This window comes from Nanorana parkeri, unplaced genomic scaffold (genome assembly GCF_000935625.1).
Source record: "Nanorana parkeri isolate BGI_ZX_2015 unplaced genomic scaffold, ASM93562v1 scaffold417, whole genome shotgun sequence".
NCBI classification, from domain to species: Eukaryota; Metazoa; Chordata; class Amphibia; order Anura; family Dicroglossidae; genus Nanorana; species Nanorana parkeri.
In genome coordinates this window covers 1,167,218-1,187,206 of record NW_017306685.1, presented here as the reverse complement: position 1 = coordinate 1,187,206, position 19,989 = coordinate 1,167,218, and positions in this window count along the sequence as shown.

Sequence of the window (19,989 nt, the reverse complement as noted above, 5' to 3'; positions counted from 1 at the left end):
ATGGAGCTTACCATTCAATAAATGTGACAGCTGCATTCTTTTTCTTTTTTCTTTTTTTTCCTTTATTTTCACCTGGTGATCCAGCAGTAACACACTTCCTATCTTAGGGTGGCTCCACTCTATGGAGGAGCCACCGAGCCACCGTTGGATAGCAGCACTGTAAATCTCTGGTGAGGGTAGTGTTAAAGGGACTAGCAGATTTTGACTAACACATTAAAGCTGAACTCCAGGTAACACTTTTTAAGCATTTACAACAACTGTTTTATTTTATTTTGGGATAAAGGTTTTACATAAATGAATAAAGGTAACCATTGTAAGCACCCCTGTCAGTGTTAAATGGTTTGTCTCAACACTTGAATATTTCATCCTTTTCCATCATCCTCAATACTGATTTCCCCCAGGGATGTGTCTTGAGCCCCTTTCTGTACACACTGCTGACCTACAATTATTCAGCCAAAAATCTGAGCAATCATAGTGTGAAGTTTGCAGATGATATCATTGTGATTAATCCATATACAGACAGGAAGTGAAGAATCTGAAAGTCTGATGAAAAGTTAGCAATCTCTCCATTAACATAAAGAAGACAAAGGAGATTATTATAGACTTTAGGAAGACTGGCACCACTCCCCACCTCTCTACATTGGGGGACGGGGGGTGTATCCATTGGGGAAGGGTGGGGTTGCACACCGACACAGCCAGCATAGCGAAGAAGGCCTATCAACACTTTTTGAGAAGATTGAAGTACATTGAACAGTACAAGCACTCAGCTCATCAGCACAAAAGAACTGCACACAGTTCTAAATACTTGTGAAGCTACACTGCCAAATCAATGCATTTCTGCAGAGTGTGGTCCCTAACTCAAATCTATCTGAACTTCAGAACTTCTATGTATCTGTACATGAGAAAATCAAATCATGTAAGCATTTATTAACAGTAATGTCTATGTGCCTGGACTGAGACCGGTAAATAATCACACTTTTAGATCTGCTGACCTGCCAGTAGCTTTCCACTCTTCCCAATAACTCACTCATCTCTATAGATTTAACTCTACACAGTTTTGAAAGACTTAATGCAAATGCAATTTCCATAATCAGTCTGTTCCATATACAATGTCGTAGAATGTTTAGCATATTTACAATTTCTTCTGACCAACCCCCAGTTCCCATACCACAAGATGCCAATGCATGTGAACAATGGCACCAATTAGATATACAAATCAATCAACTAGGTATATACTAGGGAGGCACCGATACCGATACTAGTATCGATATCGGTGCCGATTCCGAGTATTTGGGCGAGTACTCGTACTCGCCCAAATGCTCCGATGAAGAGCACGGGTATTTCCGGTATCAGGAAACCCGGCAGCGCGTCATTACACACTGCCCGGTTTCCCGATTGGCCGGGAAGCGGCTCCATTCTCTCTCGTCACTTGACGTGCTGCCTGGCTTCTTGATTGGTCCGAAAGCTGGCCTCGTGAGGTAAGGTTACCTTACCTTAGTATGTGCAGCCTGTCACCCCCGGGGCCTCTCCAGCGAGAATGCGGCGCCCTGCTTTCTGATTGGCCGGGAAGCTGGCTTCATGCTCCCTCATCATCTCATGGGACTTCCATTACTCGGTAATTGGTATCGTCGAGTACCGACCAAAAATTATCGGTAATTGTACTCGCTACCAAAATAACGGTATTGGTGCATCCCTAGTATATACAACTATGAGAATTGGCCAGTTCATGTGTAAATGTGTATGGTTAGATAAATTTTGTATAGGTTTTGAAATATCATTCATTACTTGAAATGTTTTTGTTAGGCCGGAATGCTAATCATGTCTAACAGGGTTATTCACTAAAGGGTGAAGAGTTTGGAGAAGGCAGGAGAAGTGAAGAATATAGGACAACATAGCTGGACTGGAAATTGAGCTGAATTGGAGAATGTTTCCAAATGAGCTATTTTGTCCTAGATTGTTCACTTCTCCTGCCTTCTCCAAACTCTTTTGTGAATAACCCTGTAAGCCTGCTCTACTTTTATAAGCTGTGAAATGTAAAAGGCAGCTTTGGCCATGGCTCTTAAATGGATAGTTCAAGTGCACAAACAACAGTGTATTCTTTACATTATTTCAGACTGTTCAGATTGCGAACATTTTGACATTCCATGTGAATAACCAATGTGTCCCTGTCATTTTTAAAAGCCTAAACAATAGAATCGATTGGCAAATGGCTTATTTTGTTATTATGCACATTAGCTGCTATACACAAAGATATTATTTTCAATTTTCTTTCACTTTGAAATCATATATGCAGTTAATTCTAACAAAACTAAATGATTATACCTGTACTGGCTGCAAATGAAAAGCTTTTCAAATCAATTACAAAGCACTTGTGTCTGTTTTCTCTCCTGTTACATTTCATCTGAACGTAAGCATGCAGTTTAATAAACATGGGAACAATCACACACTAGCTATGCTCTTGTCTTTCCTTTTTAAGAATTTCAAGTGTAATAATGATCTATCCATACAGGATAGGGTAAGAACATACCGTGAATGATTTAAAATAAATACAACTGAAGCCTTTCTTAGTCACCATTCACATTTTTAAATAGTGTGTGCTACTTTAGAAAAGAATCAGCTTCTTTTTGCAGAGTTCCAATCAGTTTTCCTTGTCCAGGTAGCTGATTACTTTCTGAGTTCTTATACACTTTCTAAATATATGTAGTTGGAGACTGAGAAAGGGTTAAATGGAAAGTGGCAAGGGCTACAGAAGGGAAATTAGAGGTACAATAATGTAATTTACCAAGCCCCTGGTGAGGTCTGAAATGATGAAATATGTCAGCCAGAGCAGCAAAATGATATAGCAATAATTGGGTTGAATGCTTCTGTACAATTTCTTTTCCTGCTACTAGTATTTTTTCTTTAACTATAATTGCTGAAGATTCACTCTTCTACTTTACCTATTCTGCAATGTTTGAGTACATTACCAGTAGTGTTTGTGGTGTCTTGGTTTAAAAAGATGCAGACTGGCCATTTTCATTAGGAGGTGCTTGTAAATGAAGGCGAGTACAGAGGTATTTAGCATGCATATGACCTGCATGATAATTTATACAGTCACAACCAGCTGGTGCTCTCAGTTTTGTTTGGTGGCATGCATTGGTGGTTTTGTATTAGAAAAGCTTTAACATTGCTTTTTTTGTGATGAGTATTCTGAAAAGTGTACACAAACGGAGCAGCAGCTAAAAAGATTAGTCCAGATATCTCAAACTCAGGTGAAACAGTGGGCTGTGATGAGAAAACTAAATCTTCAAATGCTGAAGAGACAAAGTCTCCTCACAAACCTCTTTAGGATGTACACATGTGCACATGTAGAGAAGGAGAAGGCTGCATACAGCCCATAACAAAATAAATTTTAACATGCCTAGTTTAATCTATTGTCTATTTTTGAGGATTAACATGGTCTGTATGTATATTGAACGTGAAAGCCCGTGAATAGGGGTGAGCTAATATGCCCAAGTTTGACTTGTGGTCAGTTTTGTGAAACATAAAAGTCTGAACGTGTCCCAGAATGCTATTAATGGGGGTTAACCTTGATATTTATTAATTCCTTTTGTGGGGCTAATAAACAAAACTAAAGCTCTACATAGTGTTATGGAACAGCACAAGGTCCACAGACAGCCTCATAGACAGCATATTCTGGCAATGCATATTCTGGCTTTTAGAAGTAGCATACATAAGGTATGACTAATTCCAGTTTGAAAAGCATACATACAATCTGACTAATTCCAGTTTGAGAAATCTTTTTTCAGGTAGTTTTATCAGCAACACAATGGTGTTCTCAAGCTGCTCAGATCATCTATGTATGATGCCTGGGTTTTGGGAAGGTTGAAACGTTCTCCAGAAGCCTGTACGCATTCCTCCTCCTTCTACCCTTCAGCTCCCCAACCAGCCTCTTCCTCAGCTTACTAATGGCAACCTCTAGCAGCACTGGCACACATGCAGAAGCAAATGTTATCTCCAAATTGGTTCTTCACAGCTCCTCAGTGTGGGCATTTTTTAATGTTTCTGCTGCAGGCAGTACCCTTGTCTTCAGCAGACTCCGCCTGCAAACAGATAGGCAGGTGTTTTTCTATGTAGTTTATTTTCTTTTAAACTATGGAGACTCAGAACAAGCTAAAAATGTTTACATTTCATATGGCTTAGTAACATTTCCAGTTTGTAGTCATCTTAAGAGACACATGAGTTTTACTGCAATAAACATTATTCATTTTCAGTTTAAACATGGCTGCTAGAAACAAAAATTCCCAGTGAGAGGACAGTGCAGTCCTCTTTAGACCATTCCCTCTGAGCTTTCTTCCACTTCCCTCCATAGTACACACATGTGTTCTGCCACCTCATCCTACACCACTTCCTCTTTACCGGATACTACTTCACATTTCGCTCCAGCAGGGTTTACCCGCCCCCTAGACTGTGGCATATTTTAAGGTAAGCTATAGCAGTGTGCAGGAGTTAAGCAATGGACACACTATTTTCCGGACCTGAGTCTTTTCTGGAATAGGTAGGTGGTGTGTGTTAGAGTGAAACACTGCATGCAGCCTGTAGGTCTAAGCAGACCCAAATGATCTCATAACTAGCATGGAGGCTGAATGTACTGAACTGGGCTCACACAGACACACTCTACTGATCCCTGCTGAAAAGTGAGTTATCTTGTAGTGAACAGCTTTAATGTAAAGGTAGAGTGTACCATTTTGCTAATTCCACTGTCTATATCCTGGAGAAAAAACTCAGAAGTCACTGTGATCTTGCTGACAGAACACTGTTGAAAGTGAAAACACAGGTTCATCAGTAGAACCTGGCCTAGCAACAGGAAACCAATAGACTGTTGCTTTCCCAGCAGCACCAGGCTAATGCAAACCAGAACGAAATGAATAAACTGTTGGCTTCCCAGATGACAATCAATGAGTCCGAGTTAACTGCTTTGGCCCCTGACAAAAGCAACATTGCTGAAGGTGTTGTTAATACACAGCTGGAGCTACCAGACGGAGGTGTCTTCTGCTTCCAAATGTATGACCTGATTAACCTGGCTAAATGGTGGCAGCAGCTCAAGGTTCTTACTGGGCCATAAATCGTGGAGAGGATTACTATGGATCAGTTCCTGAAAGTGTGCCACGCTGATCCAAACACCAATCCACTGATGGCCAAGGATTTGCCACAAACCCATGGTAGTGGTTAACCCCAACCTCATCCATACATTTAGTTGCTGAGGGCAACATAGTCATCATCTTTTTCCCGTAAATGAACCCAGTTATAGCCAGATAAAGCAGAATAGAGCAGAATGGCAACTACAGTAAATTCCTGGTATTAAGTGGTTAACTGCTGCAAGTAAAATGTACACACCGTACACAAATATGGATATAAATGAGCAAGAATACTTATTTTTCATTCATCAACTTAAATGACCCTAGATCTATTTAAATTGGCACCCATGACTCCTCTAGCATTAACTGTATACTTATACATCCCATGCAGCCAGGTCTACAGAACAGTAAAAGGCTTTCTGCTTATGTAAAATGTTCTTTAATGTGTACTGTAAAAGCAATGCAGCTTAAGTATGAATATAAAATATACTGCAGTCGTATCCAGGCTGTGTGCTTATATCTCACAGCTGGACAAACTTAAAAAAAAACAACAGCCAGATCCTAAGTCCTTTAATTATTGAGCATTCTGCAGATTCGTTTGTAAATGATGGACCTGCCAATAAGAGATCAGTGCGCTTTGATGCATGCTTTATGCAGGCGGATTAGTGAAATATTAGGATATATTACTGAAGACATTTATGCCGCCATAGAAAGTGGTGGAGAGGAGTTTGGCTTTTCAACATGATAAATAGACTTTATACTTTTATGAAACATTACATCACTTTGAAGTATGTTTTATCCAAGCAATCTTCTCCATCACTTTTTTTGTAAGCAGATTTGTGATAATCCAAAAGATTTTACATCCTTCTTTTGGTATTCTACTGTTAAGATCTGTACTGTATAAATACAGCTTTACTGTTCAGAAGAGATGAAATTAGTTTTCTGAAGAAGAACAACATCACAAATATCTGAGAGAGATTACTAAGAAAGACAAAAACTTTGGGAAGTTCATTTATAAGTATTGTAGATAGGATTTATTTCCTATACATAGTGAACACACATTAATAAATTAATCTACTTATTGCCCCATGACCCCGTTATTAAGGTGCCACTTTGGCTAGTTTAATGTAAGTCTTTAATAGGAATTTAATTACTGATGTTTTATTCTGAGATTGTTCGATGCCCAGCTGTCACACCAACTTATTTTACTAATTTGAATAACCCAGAACAAGTGTGCACATAAGGACTTCTAAAACTATTTAAACTTTCCTTACCTGCATACTTGTTTCTGGCTCAGTGACTGAGCCGACCCTCCGGCAGGCTACTCACTGCTGTTCGGTCTATTCTTATAGATGCCTAACAGCAGTGAGTGAATAGCCGAATGCCGCTGAGCGGCATTCGGCTCAGCTGTTCTGCTCGGTCCCTCAGAGGTACCGAGCAGAACAGAAAAAGAGTTTAAAAAGTAAAAAATAAGTAAATAGAAGACGATTGTGCGAAGCTAGCAGTGACAGCTAGCTCCGCCCAGTAATTTCGTATTGTCCGTCAGCTCTGCTGCCGTAAAAAACAAACAAAAACAAACAAACTCTGGGAGCCTCCCGCTCCCGGCCGCCCAGCAGAGAAACACTGCTGTGTCTTTTTTTTTCTTTATTCTGACACGGAGCGATGTCAGAATAGAAAAAAAAAAATTCCCATTGAAATGCATTGCTACATTACTATTGGCTATTTCAATTTGCAATAGCCAATAGTAAACTAGCATTGTACCCACCCTCTGCTGATGGACCTGATGGAGAACTGCAGCAGAGGGCGGGTACAATGCTAGCAAAGCATTTCAATGGGAAATATATATATTTTTTCTATTCTGACATCGCTCCGTGTCAGAATAAAGGAAAAAAAAGAAACAGCAGTGTTTCTCTCTTTGGCGGCCGGGAGCAGGAGACTCCCGGGGCGCCAGGAGTGTTAGCTGTTTGGAGATCAGTCTCCCTGGTTAACATTATAAAACTAATTTGGGTACAGTGTTGCATTACTTAGTAACTGCCAGTCAAACTATTACAACACTGAGAACTGAAAAATGGCCATGTGATGAAGGGGTACTGTATATAAAGGGTCGCACTCAAGTGGTTAAATTGGCTATTCATTTTTATCTTTTTCTTTGTATTTTATTTTTATATTTCTGTAATAAGCCTACTCATGGGTTCATATACCTTCTCACTGTGTGTAATATAATAACTAATTGCACTCAGAAGTGACATTTTAAAGCTGTAAATGTGACATTTGCCAAACAATCACTGCAGGATAATCTTCCTGGTGCATGTGTTTTAAATGACCGTGGCTGATTCAAAGCCAGTGAATGTTTGGTCAAAGTCACATTCACTGCTTTAGAAATATGCCTCATAGATTTTATTTAAAACCAGCCAGAACATTGCAACAAATGGACAGTAGTCAGCAGGCCAAGGACATGCTAATATTGTTAATCTATGCTTTATAGCACAGTTGGGTACAGGCCAACACATCTTCACAGAACACCATTGTGTGAGCTGTATTAGTTCCTTACTAAGGAAATTCAGGTGATGGCTAAACACACAAGCACACTTGTAACAGTAGCAGTTGGACCCCAAATTGCATATCATGAGTAAAATGTAGAATTATACACATTGTGGCTAAAATATGCCTCCATATACACAAACAAATATAATAAAATCAATAACATAAATAACAACATTTCTCTATATGTGCGGAAATTCATTTAAATGTCACAGCATACATACAGTACGTACTGTGCACCCCATTGTGGGTATTAAATATTTGTACCTAATAAAGTCACCACTAAGTGTAATTATTACCTCCTAATTTATACTTCCTTGTTTATGTCATCATTGCTGTATTTTGATAATTTGTTGTATTTTTGGATAAATACATCAGTAAGTTTCAGTAAATTAATATTGTAATCCAATTAATTTATCATAACTGTATTAATGCTTGTTTGATTACACATATTTTATGTTGTGCTTTATAATTTACTACTTGCTGACTTGTATTTATGATGTTATGTTGGCAGCACAGCTTCCTTCCTTAGTTAATAAATATTCAACGTTGATAAGGCCGTAAACATTTTCACATTTTCTTGTAAAGGCTAGCTGTCAAAATGTAGTAAATTAACATAATTTTTTCATCAAATAATCTATATTTTATTATAACAAGAAGAAAATAAACGACAGAACATTTCCCAGCAAGAGAACGCAAATTAAGGAGAGGCTGTTGGTTACAGCTTTATGCCCATATTTGCAGACTCAGCAGAATGGAAATAGCTACTTGGAGCAAAAGGATTCAGTAATGTCCCAGGATGTAAAAGAGTGATCTTTATAAATAGAGCAGTACAGACCTGGAAATATGAATTTACTCCGGTATAGACTTCAAACCTAATTCAAATAGCGTTTAGGTTCTTAGTATTAATGCTTTAAGAGAATAAATATTTTTTAAATCATTTTTTTACACTTTTTGTTTTTAAAAAATGTTTTAGGCATACAGATAAAAGGGAACCGTTGATATAATATATATCCATCAATAAATAATAATGTTTAAATTTTTTTAGTTTCCATGCATAGTTTATAACCGTATTATTGCCATATATTTCTAACCATATTAGTACATGGGAGCTAATAGAGTTAATTCCTGTATCTGTCCTGCAATCTCTACTGTGTGTCGAAGGTCCGTCCTTCGAGTACTTGGGAATAAAGAGCTGTGACAACAAAGTGCCGTGGATCAATATTCAAAGGTTTATTCCAAACATATTCCTCTTGTCATGCCACTCCTGAACAACAAACAACGTCAGAAGCGTCTTACCTGGGCTAAAAAAACAAAAAACTGGTCTGTTGCTCAGTGGTCCAAAGTCCTCTTTTCTGATGAGATCAAATTTTGCATCTCATTTGGAAACCAAGGACCCAGAGTATGGAGGAAGAATGGAGAGGCACACACTGCAAGATGCTTGAAGTCCAGTGTGAAGTTTCCACAGTCTGTGTTGATATGCCGAGCCATGTCATCTGCTGGTGTTGGCCCACTGTGCTTCATTAAGTCCAGGGTCAACGCAGCTGTCTACCAGGAGATTTTGGAGCACTTCATGCTTGCTTCCGCAGAGGAGCTATATGGGGATGCTGACTTCATTTTCCAGCAGGACTTGGCACCTGCCTAAACATATTTGAAAAGCCACTGAGGTGAGGTTTATGGTGATGATAATGTTGATGACAAATGTAATGTTGTTGACCAGAATAATGCTGTTGATCAATGTAATGATGCTAACAAATGTAATGGTGTACCTATGGAAAAGGCCAAAATGCCAGGTCCTCAGACCGAGTGGACCACTGAGGGGAGGGGGGGGGATCTCCCCATTACAGGTAATGCTTGGGGAAGATGAGGAGGAGTCTCCCAGGGAGCTTTTGGTGCAGTCCAAATGCAAGACCCCCCTTTGGCTCGGGCTTGGGAACAGGTTGTGGTGGTAAAAGGGGTTCCCCAGGAGGCAGGTGCAAATGAGCAATGGCCCCATTTAGCAATAAATAATGATTTACGTTATCGAGTCACCAGGGTACGAGAGGAAGTACTGGAACAATTGTTGGTGCCTCAGCCTTATAGAAGGAGGGTACTTGACCTTGACCATAATGACTTTCTGGGGGGACACCTAGGAACAGACAGAGAAAATGGAAGCATGTATCTCCGACCCGGTTTTACTGGCCAGGATTGAAAGCAGAGGTAAGGAGATACTGTATACCTCTTGTCCCACCTGCCAGCTAACTGCTCCAGTGACACACTTCCGCAGCCCCTTGGTGCCCCTACTTATTATTGAGGTCCTGTATGAAAGGATAGTGATGGATAAAATAGATCCACTAGTAAAGTCGGCTCGAGGTAACTCCTGCATATTGGTGATCGTTGAATATGCCATTCGTTATCAGGAAGCATCTGCCTTGCGGAAAACCTTTGTCTAAAGAGATTGCCCGGGAGCTATTCCAGATGTTTTCCAGGGCTGGTTTTCCCAAGGAAATGTTTACAGACCAGGGCACTTCATTTATGTCGAGGGTTATGGCAGATGTGTGCAAGCTGTTCCAGATTAAGCAGCTACGCACATCTGTCTACCATCCGCAGACGGACGGTTTGGTCGAACGCTTCAATAACACTTTAAAGACCATGCTTAAGAGAGCCATACAGAAACATGTGAAGGATTGGGATTGCCTCCTTCCCAGCACTACCATCCACAGGTACCTGAAGTTTCCACAGGGTTCTCGCCCTTTGAATTGATATATGGGCGGAGACCTCGAGGGTTGCTTGACCTGGTTAAAGAGGACTGGGAAAATGAGGCCATCTGGCATAAGAGTGTTCTGGAATATGTCACCCAGATGCAGTAGAGAATTGGAAAGGTAATGCCCTTGGTTAACCACTTCAAGACCAGTGGTTTAGGCCCCCTTCCTGGCCAGGCCATTTTTCAGTGTTCAGCGCTGCGGTACTTTGACTGACATTTATTCCGTCATGCAACGCTGTACTGAAATTAATTTTATACAATTTTTTGGGGACAGATAGAGCTTTTTTTTGGTGGTATTTAAACACCACTGGGGTTTTTTTTTTTTACTATAATTAGGAAAAATTACAGAAAATTGTGAAAAAAAAGTATTTTTTTACATTATGTTAGGAAACATTTATTATTACCCAGTTTTTTGGTCAAATATAAAAGTCGGGGTCACGTCGGGTAAATAGACACCAAACATGTCAAACATTTAAAATTGCGCGCACCCGCGAAATCGCAGAAAACTACCATACCCAAAATTGGCCATAGGCAACACTTTAAAAGCTTTTACCGCTCATCAGTTTAGTGTTATCAGTGATTGATGGCCCTAAAATGATTGCTCTCACTGCGACGTTCGCGGCGATATGTAACATGTGCAGCGTAATGGGCGCAATCGTCTTTTTTGCACGTATGCGCCCCCGAAGCATGTTTGCATGCGTGTATGTATGGGTGGGGACTTAAAAATGTATTTATTTTTTTAAATTCTTTTTTATGTGTAACTTTACATTTTTTGGGGGGGGTAAACTTAATTTTTTTTTTCCTTTTTTTTTTTTTTTTAAGATGAGGCATTTGCAAGTGGGAGATCGCATCACGGTACTGATTCCTACTGTGGAAAATAAGTTCCTGGCCAGGGCTGGGCTCATTTGAAATCATGGAAAAGATAGGGGAGGTGAATTATAAAGTTCATCAACCAGGTAGAAGGAAAATGTATCAGATCTATCATGTGAACTTGTTGAAGGCCAGGAGAGACCGGGAGCAGGTGTCTGCCCTGGTTGATGTAAGCTTGGGGTCCCCTACAGGCGATGACTTGGTGCAGGTTGATGCCAACGTGTCCAAATCACAAACACAACAAATGAAAGAGTTTTTACAAGAAACAAAGTGATATTTTCAGGACTGCCTGGTCCCACAAAGATCATTGAACAGGACATTGTGACAGAGCCCAATGTAAACATCCGGGTAAAGCCATATCGTACTCCAGAAGCGCATAGGAAAGCAGTGGCTAAAGAAGTTCAGAAAATGCTTGAACTTGACATCATTGAATAATCGCAGAGTGAGTGGTCTAGCGCCATTGTATTGGTACCAAAGCCAAATGGTACTCTGCATTTCTGTAAAGACTATAGGAAACTTAATGAAGTTTGCAAGTTTGATGCCTATCCCATGCCCAGGGTAGATGAATTAATAGAAAGATTGGGGCCAGCCGGATAGATTACCACGTTAGATCTCACCAAGGGGTACTGGCAACTACCCTTTACAAACAGAGCCAGGGGAAAAATGCCCTTTCTACCCATGAGGGTCATTATCAGTACAAAATGGATAAAACACAAGTCCTATACTTCAGTCTATTTGGACGATATTGTCCTTTTCAGTACAGATTGGAAGTCCCATCTGCCCCAGGTTCAGGCTGTGCGAGACTCCTTGAAGTAAAAGGTTTTAAGGTCAATCCTGAGAAATGTGCAATTGGAATGGAGGAAGTCAAGTACCTAGGGTACATTGCGGGTTGGGGTCTGGTGAAGCCCCAAATAAATAATGTGGAAGTGATACAGAATTGGCTATGCCCCCTAACAAAGAAACAGGTCTTTATGTTTCTCTGTGAGGCTGTGCAAGAAGTTCCAACACCAACTTTGCCACCATTGATGCACCACTAACTGAGGCTGATGAAGCTTTTCTTAAGCTTAAATACAGCATTATGTCAGCATCCAGTGTTGGTTGCTCCAGACTTTTCTCGAGAATTTATAGTACAGACAGATGCCTCGAGGGAGGGTTTAGGGGCTGTTTTGTCTCAGGAGATCAGTGGGGAAGAGCCCTCTGGGATTTTTCTCAGCTTTGAAGCCAAAGCTTCAGAGAGGGGGAACAGAGCTTTTCCAGAACAGTGGAATGCAGGCTCTAGCTGCATTGATAAGGGGAATCAAGAGCGGACCCAGATGAAGGAGCAGAGCTGCAAGATTATCTTCCAATGAAATACCCGTAAGTTGTATCATACCGAGGGCCACATCCCAAAAGGCTCTAATACAGGGGCCTGGCCAGAAGACATGAAGAATCATCCTGGCTTTCTGACCGCATCTCCGACAGGTTGGAGAAGACTGGGAGAACATCCTATGAAGCGTGACAGGGTCATAATACCACCCAGTAAGATTCTTGTACCCTGTTTCCTGGACCGTGCTAGCAATGGACGCCTTATGTGCAAAATAGAGACTGTAATCCCTTTGCTCCAGGTCAAATGAGAGTCCTAAGTCTCTCTCCCACTTAAGCAAGAACACTAGTGTTGACTGGATGGAGGACTGAACAAGCAGAGCCTGGGCCTGAGACTGACCATGTGCAACGTACTTACCAGCTTAAAATATTTCCTTGAAAGTGGACAAGTCAGACCTTTTGGTAGAGGTGCTTAATAGATGAACAATAGATGGGCAGTTTTAAATATTTAAAGGAGAACTATGACTATAACTCATAGTTCGAGCCGATATGTGACAATTAAACTGTCACATATTGGCTCAATAGATCGGGCAGTGAGCGAACGCATACTGTTGCTCGCTCACTTCTTGATCATCTCCCTGCAGAGAGCGGTGACTGTTAGTCACCGCTCCCCGCAGGGATTGCACCCCTCCCCGCTCCGATCCTCCAGCGCTGACTGGAGGAATGGACGGGGGAGGAGGCGGGCACAGCTGGCTCTGCCTCTAGATAGGTGCAATTGGAATGGAGGAAGTCAAGTACCTAGGGTACATTGCGGGTTGGGGTCTGGTGAAGCCCCAAATAAATAATGTGGAAGTGATACAGAATTGGCTATGCCCCCTAACAAAGAAACAGGTCTTTATGTTTCTCTGTGAGGCTGTGCAAGAAGTTCCAACACCAACTTTGCCACCATTGATGCACCACTAACTGAGGCTGATGAAGCTTTTCTTAAGCTTAAATACAGCATTATGTCAGCATCCAGTGTTGGTTGCTCCAGACTTTTCTCGAGAATTTATAGTACAGACAGATGCCTCGAGGGAGGGTTTAGGGGCTGTTTTGTCTCAGGAGATCAGTGGGGAAGAGCCCTCTGGGATTTTTCTCAGCTTTGAAGCCAAAGCTTCAGAGAGGGGGAACAGAGCTTTTCCAGAACAGTGGAATGCAGGCTCTAGCTGCATTGATAAGGGGAATCAAGAGCGGACCCAGATGAAGGAGCAGAGCTGCAAGATTATCTTCCAATGAAATACCCGTAAGTTGTATCATACCGAGGGCCACATCCCAAAAGGCTCTAATACAGGGGCCTGGCCAGAAGACATGAAGAATCATCCTGGCTTTCTGACCGCATCTCCGACAGGTTGGAGAAGACTGGGAGAACATCCTATGAAGCGTGACAGGGTCATAATACCACCCAGTAAGATTCTTGTACCCTGTTTCCTGGACCGTGCTAGCAATGGACGCCTTATGTGCAAAATAGAGACTGTAATCCCTTTGCTCCAGGTCAAATGAGAGTCCTAAGTCTCTCTCCCACTTAAGCAAGAACACTAGTGTTGACTGGATGGAGGACTGAACAAGCAGAGCCTGGGCCTGAGACTGACCATGTGCAACGTACTTACCAGCTTAAAATATTTCCTTGAAAGTGGACAAGTCAGACCTTTTGGTAGAGGTGCTTAATAGATGAACAATAGATGGGCAGTTTTAAATATTTAAAGGAGAACTATGACTATAACTCATAGTTCGAGCCGATATGTGACAATTAAACTGTCACATATTGGCTCAATAGATCGGGCAGTGAGCGAACGCATACTGTTGCTCGCTCACTTCTTGATCATCTCCCTGCAGAGAGCGGTGACTGTTAGTCACCGCTCCCCGCAGGGATTGCACCCCTCCCCGCTCCGATCCTCCAGCGCTGACTGGAGGAATGGACGGGGGAGGAGGCGGGCACAGCTGGCTCTGCCTCTAGATAGGCAGAGCCAGCTGTCATTCACGCAGTTGGGTGGATCTCGACAACATGTTTGGTATCCGTCCCGGCTGCGGCGGTCTCAGTATACATATAAGAAATCATAGATTTTCTTCAGGAAAATATAAAGAAAATATAGAGAACTGGTATTCAGAAAGTTTAGGAAAAAACTTGCAGCCCCATTGACACTCTGTAATGCCTGATCTGAAATTAACTGGGCTACATGTGGTGTATTAGCATTTTAAGTGTCAGAGGAAGGCACACAGTGGCAGTGACACAGCTGTGCTGATATCATTTCACTTTATGGGATGTGAAAGTTGCAGAAAACTCAAAGAACCCAGTGGAAACAATTAGTGTTTTCTTTGAAGAATGAATGTTGTTTGTTAATTGACTTGAGGAATCATTATATTTTGTTAGAATGTCATATGGAATATGTGTACGGAAAAACTTAAATTGACAAAAACAGATGCTACTCTTCAGATGATTAGAAGCTTAGAGTGTATCACGTGTGTAGATAAAAAACGTGCTCTAATTGGCATCCATTTTCTGTTTAAATGCAGTATAATTATTCAATAATGTGCAGTCTATGTGGAAATCCATATTAAAACCACTTTGCAATGGAGTCTTACTTACGCACAATTTGTGCGGTTTGATATGCAATGATGTCTCTTCTAAAATAATCTTTGCTAAGTGGCAGATGGAAAATGAGACAAGCTGATAGGTCCCAGCAGAATGAAAGTGTCTTAGACACAATAGCTTCACCTATCACTAGCATAAAGCTTTGACAGAAATCTGTTGATTTTCTTGTAACTCTGTGTATGTTATACTCAAATACACAAACTAGCTGGCCATTTCACAGAGTTTATCTGAGTATTGGTAAATTAGTTATTTGTTATCTTTGTGGCATGAAAGAATCAAGCCTCTTGGGAAAGTTGTGTGTTCCTAACAGAGCTGCCACCTTCAGCTAAAGTCCTGTACCAGTAGTGCCTCCTAAGTATATACTAAGATAAGAAAGTTATTTGCCTTTTGGGTGTGCAAAGGAGGGTGTGCTAAAAATCTATGGCTTCCAGGTCTACTGCCTGGGGAGGGTCTTTGTTGAAAGAGGGGCCTGAGCCTTAGGCCAAAGGAATTCATGTGGCCTTGCCGGAGGGTACATCCAGGAGTGGAGCAGAAATATTGCTTCATGGATATGGAGCATCATGGAAAGAGACTACTGACTTGGAGAGCTGGGTACAAGCTGCTGCTAGTGGACATTGCAAGAAGTTCTCACTGCTACAGATAGAAGGTAATTGTGTTCCCTGGTAACTTTTAATGGTCCACAATAAATATTGACTATCTCAACTTACAAACATTTTGCTGCTCTTTTTGATATCCTGTGCCACAACCATCTCTCCTGGAGTTTATTGAGCTAATAAAGTATGTTTTTTTAAAGTGGCTGACACCCAATTTCTTTCACCCCACAGAGAGTCAAGGTTTCCACCCAGTGGTTTCACCAAGCTGCCCAGGGGTACTGCTAATCTGCCCAGAGGTAAAGCAGTGATATGCTAGCCTTGTGAATTTAAGGGAACCATTGGCAATGCTGATTTAGGAGAGGAGGGGGGGGAGGAGATACATTTAGTCATTTAATATGACCATGCTTTGAATATGCACAAATATATTGTAGTCCATTTTTGTGTACCTGCTGAGACCTAGCCAAGTCCCCAGTATGCAAAGCTTCCCTAGCAAAACTGACAACCTGAATAGTTGGTTGTCAGCAGATGAGTGATTGTGTCGCTCAGTAGTGGTCAACATCTGATATAAGGGTCCTCAAATGTGGCCACTGACATCATCAAAGGGCTGTGTGGAACATTATTATGTAAATACGAGGGTAACTCTGAAATTTTTGAGATATTCAAAACATAGGTAGTTTACTAATTCTTTACTGCACATGTGTTAAAATTCAACATCTTAGAAAATGTCAGAGTTACCCTTGTATGTATGTATATACATTGTGGCAGTGTAAGCCAATGCCACGGTGTAGTATGGCGACTTTGGCACCCAGGACTCTCAGCCAAAGGGGCTGAGAGGGTCCAGAATGTGATACATGTTATAAGGAAGAACCTGGCTTTTCAGGTTATTCCAGGTTTTCCTAGTTGTAGCTGGGATCTGGAGCTCTGGAGATTTCGTTGAGCTCTGGGTGGGATGAGATCTCTAGTCCTGGGGCCAGGTGTTGCCAATGACCAGCCTAGGCTGATCAGGTGGCTGAGAGCAGCCTTATCAAGAAGCCAGCCCAGAGTTCAGAGGGGGGTGTTGGAGTTGTGTGTGTGCAAGGAGGAACACGGACACACGCACACTCGGGTGCGTGCTGGACTTACGAGGTCCGAGGGGGGGCACTTTTCAGCCAAAAAAATGGGCTGAAAATCTCGGCTTATACTCGAGTATATACGGTATATTAAGGAAAAATTACAGAAATAAAAAAACGAGCACATATAGACGATCGGCGGGCTATGGAGTCGCCGATCGTCTATATGTGAAACACCCGGTAACGGGTTTTTGCATTGGTCGAGTCTTTTCTGCCCGTGCGCGCTAGCAGAAAAAAAATGCCGTCTGGAGACGGCAACACACCAACGCTGCAGTGCCGTCCGTCCGTTTTTTTACAACGGGCGGACGGCAAGTGGTTAATAAACTGCATTTTACTTGATTTACCTGGACTACAGTGGAGTGTCCTTGTAACAAGGACACTTTCCAAATTAGTGCTTCTCCATTTGTGCTTCCTACAGTTGTGCTTCCTAGAACATTTGATAATTCTCTCAGCAAGATTCATTATAACAGATCAGATAATACGGCAGTATGAAAGAAATAGATCAAGTCATTTAACTACTAGAACCCAGAAAGAATATTTTCAGTTGCTTCAGTAGGCACCTAGGTAAGGGAAACATAATATCTGCAGGGGCACAAAGGGCCACACAATAGATGCAAGGCCACAGGGTAGCAGAATAAAGAGAAGGAGCTAATAGAATTCCAAAATCCTTGCGTCTCTAGAACTTTTTTTTCTACTGGTGCTGCAGGTTGTATACTTGCTATATGTACAGCATAATTTAGTGACTGCAGCACAGATCCATGTCCCTAGGGAAACAATAGATGCCAGGGTCCATCTATTTTTGCATGACTAAGAGCTGCTTGCTGTGACATGTAGGGCAGGATTTCTGAAATATTAGCAAGTGTTTTTTTCTCTGAAACCGTGGTGAGATTTTACTAAAGAGGCAGCTTAAATGTAAACATTGCTTACTTGAGTCCTTCTTAAAGGGTTAAAGGGTAAAGTATAACACCTAAGGGTAAGTGTTAAGGTAAGGTTAATAATTAGGGCTAAGAAAAGGGCAGGCTAAGGTTCAGAAAGGTTACAGATCAAGGACATTCTTTTATACACTTTATTGTTTTACTTGTTCTCCAGTACCGAAAGCCCATCACTAAACAGCAAAGGTGTAGCTTTCCAAAGGACAGCAATAGATACTGTGAGGTTTAGTAAATGCCTATAAAGATGGCTTCATACACACTACAGTGTAGATACTGTTAAAGCTATTGGCACAGTTCCCTTCAACACATCCATCTACATATACTAATAGGGATGAGTAGTAGTGTGTGTAAAAATGCAAATAAGATGCATCTAAAATAATTGCACCTCATGAAAAATGCAGATTAATGGAGCCTGTATAATGTTTTGTAATGCTCCATGTTTGCTAGCTCTGGCTCCGGAGTGTCTCCAGAAGTATTAGTTTACACAGCCTGTTGTACTGCAATGTTTGCAAAAACAGCAAGGTGAGCCAGGATAGAGAGCGGGGAGAGACAGCCAGGGGAGAGAGCAAGGAGAGACAGCCAGGAGAGAAAAAGAGGAATGACAGCCAGGAGAGAGAGAGCGAGGAAAGACAGCCAGGAGAGAGAGAGCAAGGAGAGACAGCCAGGAGAGTGCAGAGAGACAGCCAGGAGAGAAAGGAGAGATAGCCAGGAGAGCGAGGAGAGACAGCCAGGAGAGAGCATCATTTGAAAAGTAGATCTTAGCACAAAAAATTGTGGGCACCCCTGGTCTAGAGAGTAGATTTTCTGGCACACTTGGGAACAGTAACATTCTTTTTGTAATGTCTATATACCTTTGATTATAGAACTGGAAAAAAAACAGACTTCCTTGTCAGAGGTAATAATTTCTGTTAAAATTATAGTGGCAAATAAAATGTGTCTCCCATTTAGGACATCCTCCAGAGTTCTGAATTTAGATCTTCCCAATTAATACTGTAATTCTGAGATCATTTATGTTGTGGTCTCTGCTGCAGAAACGAGCTGCTATATGGACATTGGTTTTGTTGTTTTTTATGTTAATCTGTGTAGATAAATTTGTTCACTCCAGTTGTGTCTGGTTTCACCAATAAAGTTCTGAACCATAAAATGCTGCTGTCATCCTGATACTAGTATCTTATCAGCAGAATACAGGCAGGTTTCACATTGATTCTACATGCATTAAAGCTGAACTCTGCCATTGATGACCTGCCCTGGCTGAACCCAACTCATCAACACCCCTGGTAGTGTAAAGTGGGTTTTATTCAAAACAAAACAATAAGCCCAATCATTGTGGCCTGTCTATAAACAAGAGGCCCTTCCAAAGCCACTGGCCAGTGGGCCAGTATAGAATCTGCTAGCACTACAGCCCTAGTTCTCTTGTTGGAGTGCTCAGAGTATAACAAGTATAGCAAGTTCAGGTGGACAAGCCCAAGAGGCCTTTCATCACTGATGTTGGTCCTGTTTGGTACCCCAAAAGCCAAGTGAAAGGTCATGCTCCCCTCCACACATGGGGCTCCCTCTTAAGCCAGCATCCATTTAGCAGCAGCCCAATACAGTCCTGTCCACCAGGAGTCAGAAGTCTTGCTCTTGAAGGTTGTGGACACCTCTCCGCAGCTTGGTTTCTGTTTGTGTGGCCCATCCTTCTTTCCTCTGGAATTCTGTCTGCACTAATGCCAGTCTCTGAGATCTCTGTAGTCCCCCTGCTCTGCACACAGCAGCACCTCTTGGCTCTAAGTCTCTGCAACAGGCTCCTCTGCAGCAAGTCATTACAACTGGCACACAGAAGCACACAGTGCTCTCAGCAGTTTCTGGACAGCACGGCCTCTGTGTCCCCTCTCCAGTGGCGGACCTAAGGAACAAAGTTAAGTTGAAAAAATAGAAAAAAATAGATCGAAAAAATATTTGAGCATATTTATTTATTACAGAGAAAGGACAGAGTATGTTTACCATAACCACAATTATGAATGGATAGGAGGGGATCTAGATCACCTACCATTCATTCATAATTGAGGATATAGTACACATACCATGTCCTCCATTATCTACAAACACTCAGCGATCACTGATCGCTGAGTGTTTGTACCGCTCTCCTCTCCGACACGCTGTCACAAGAGGCT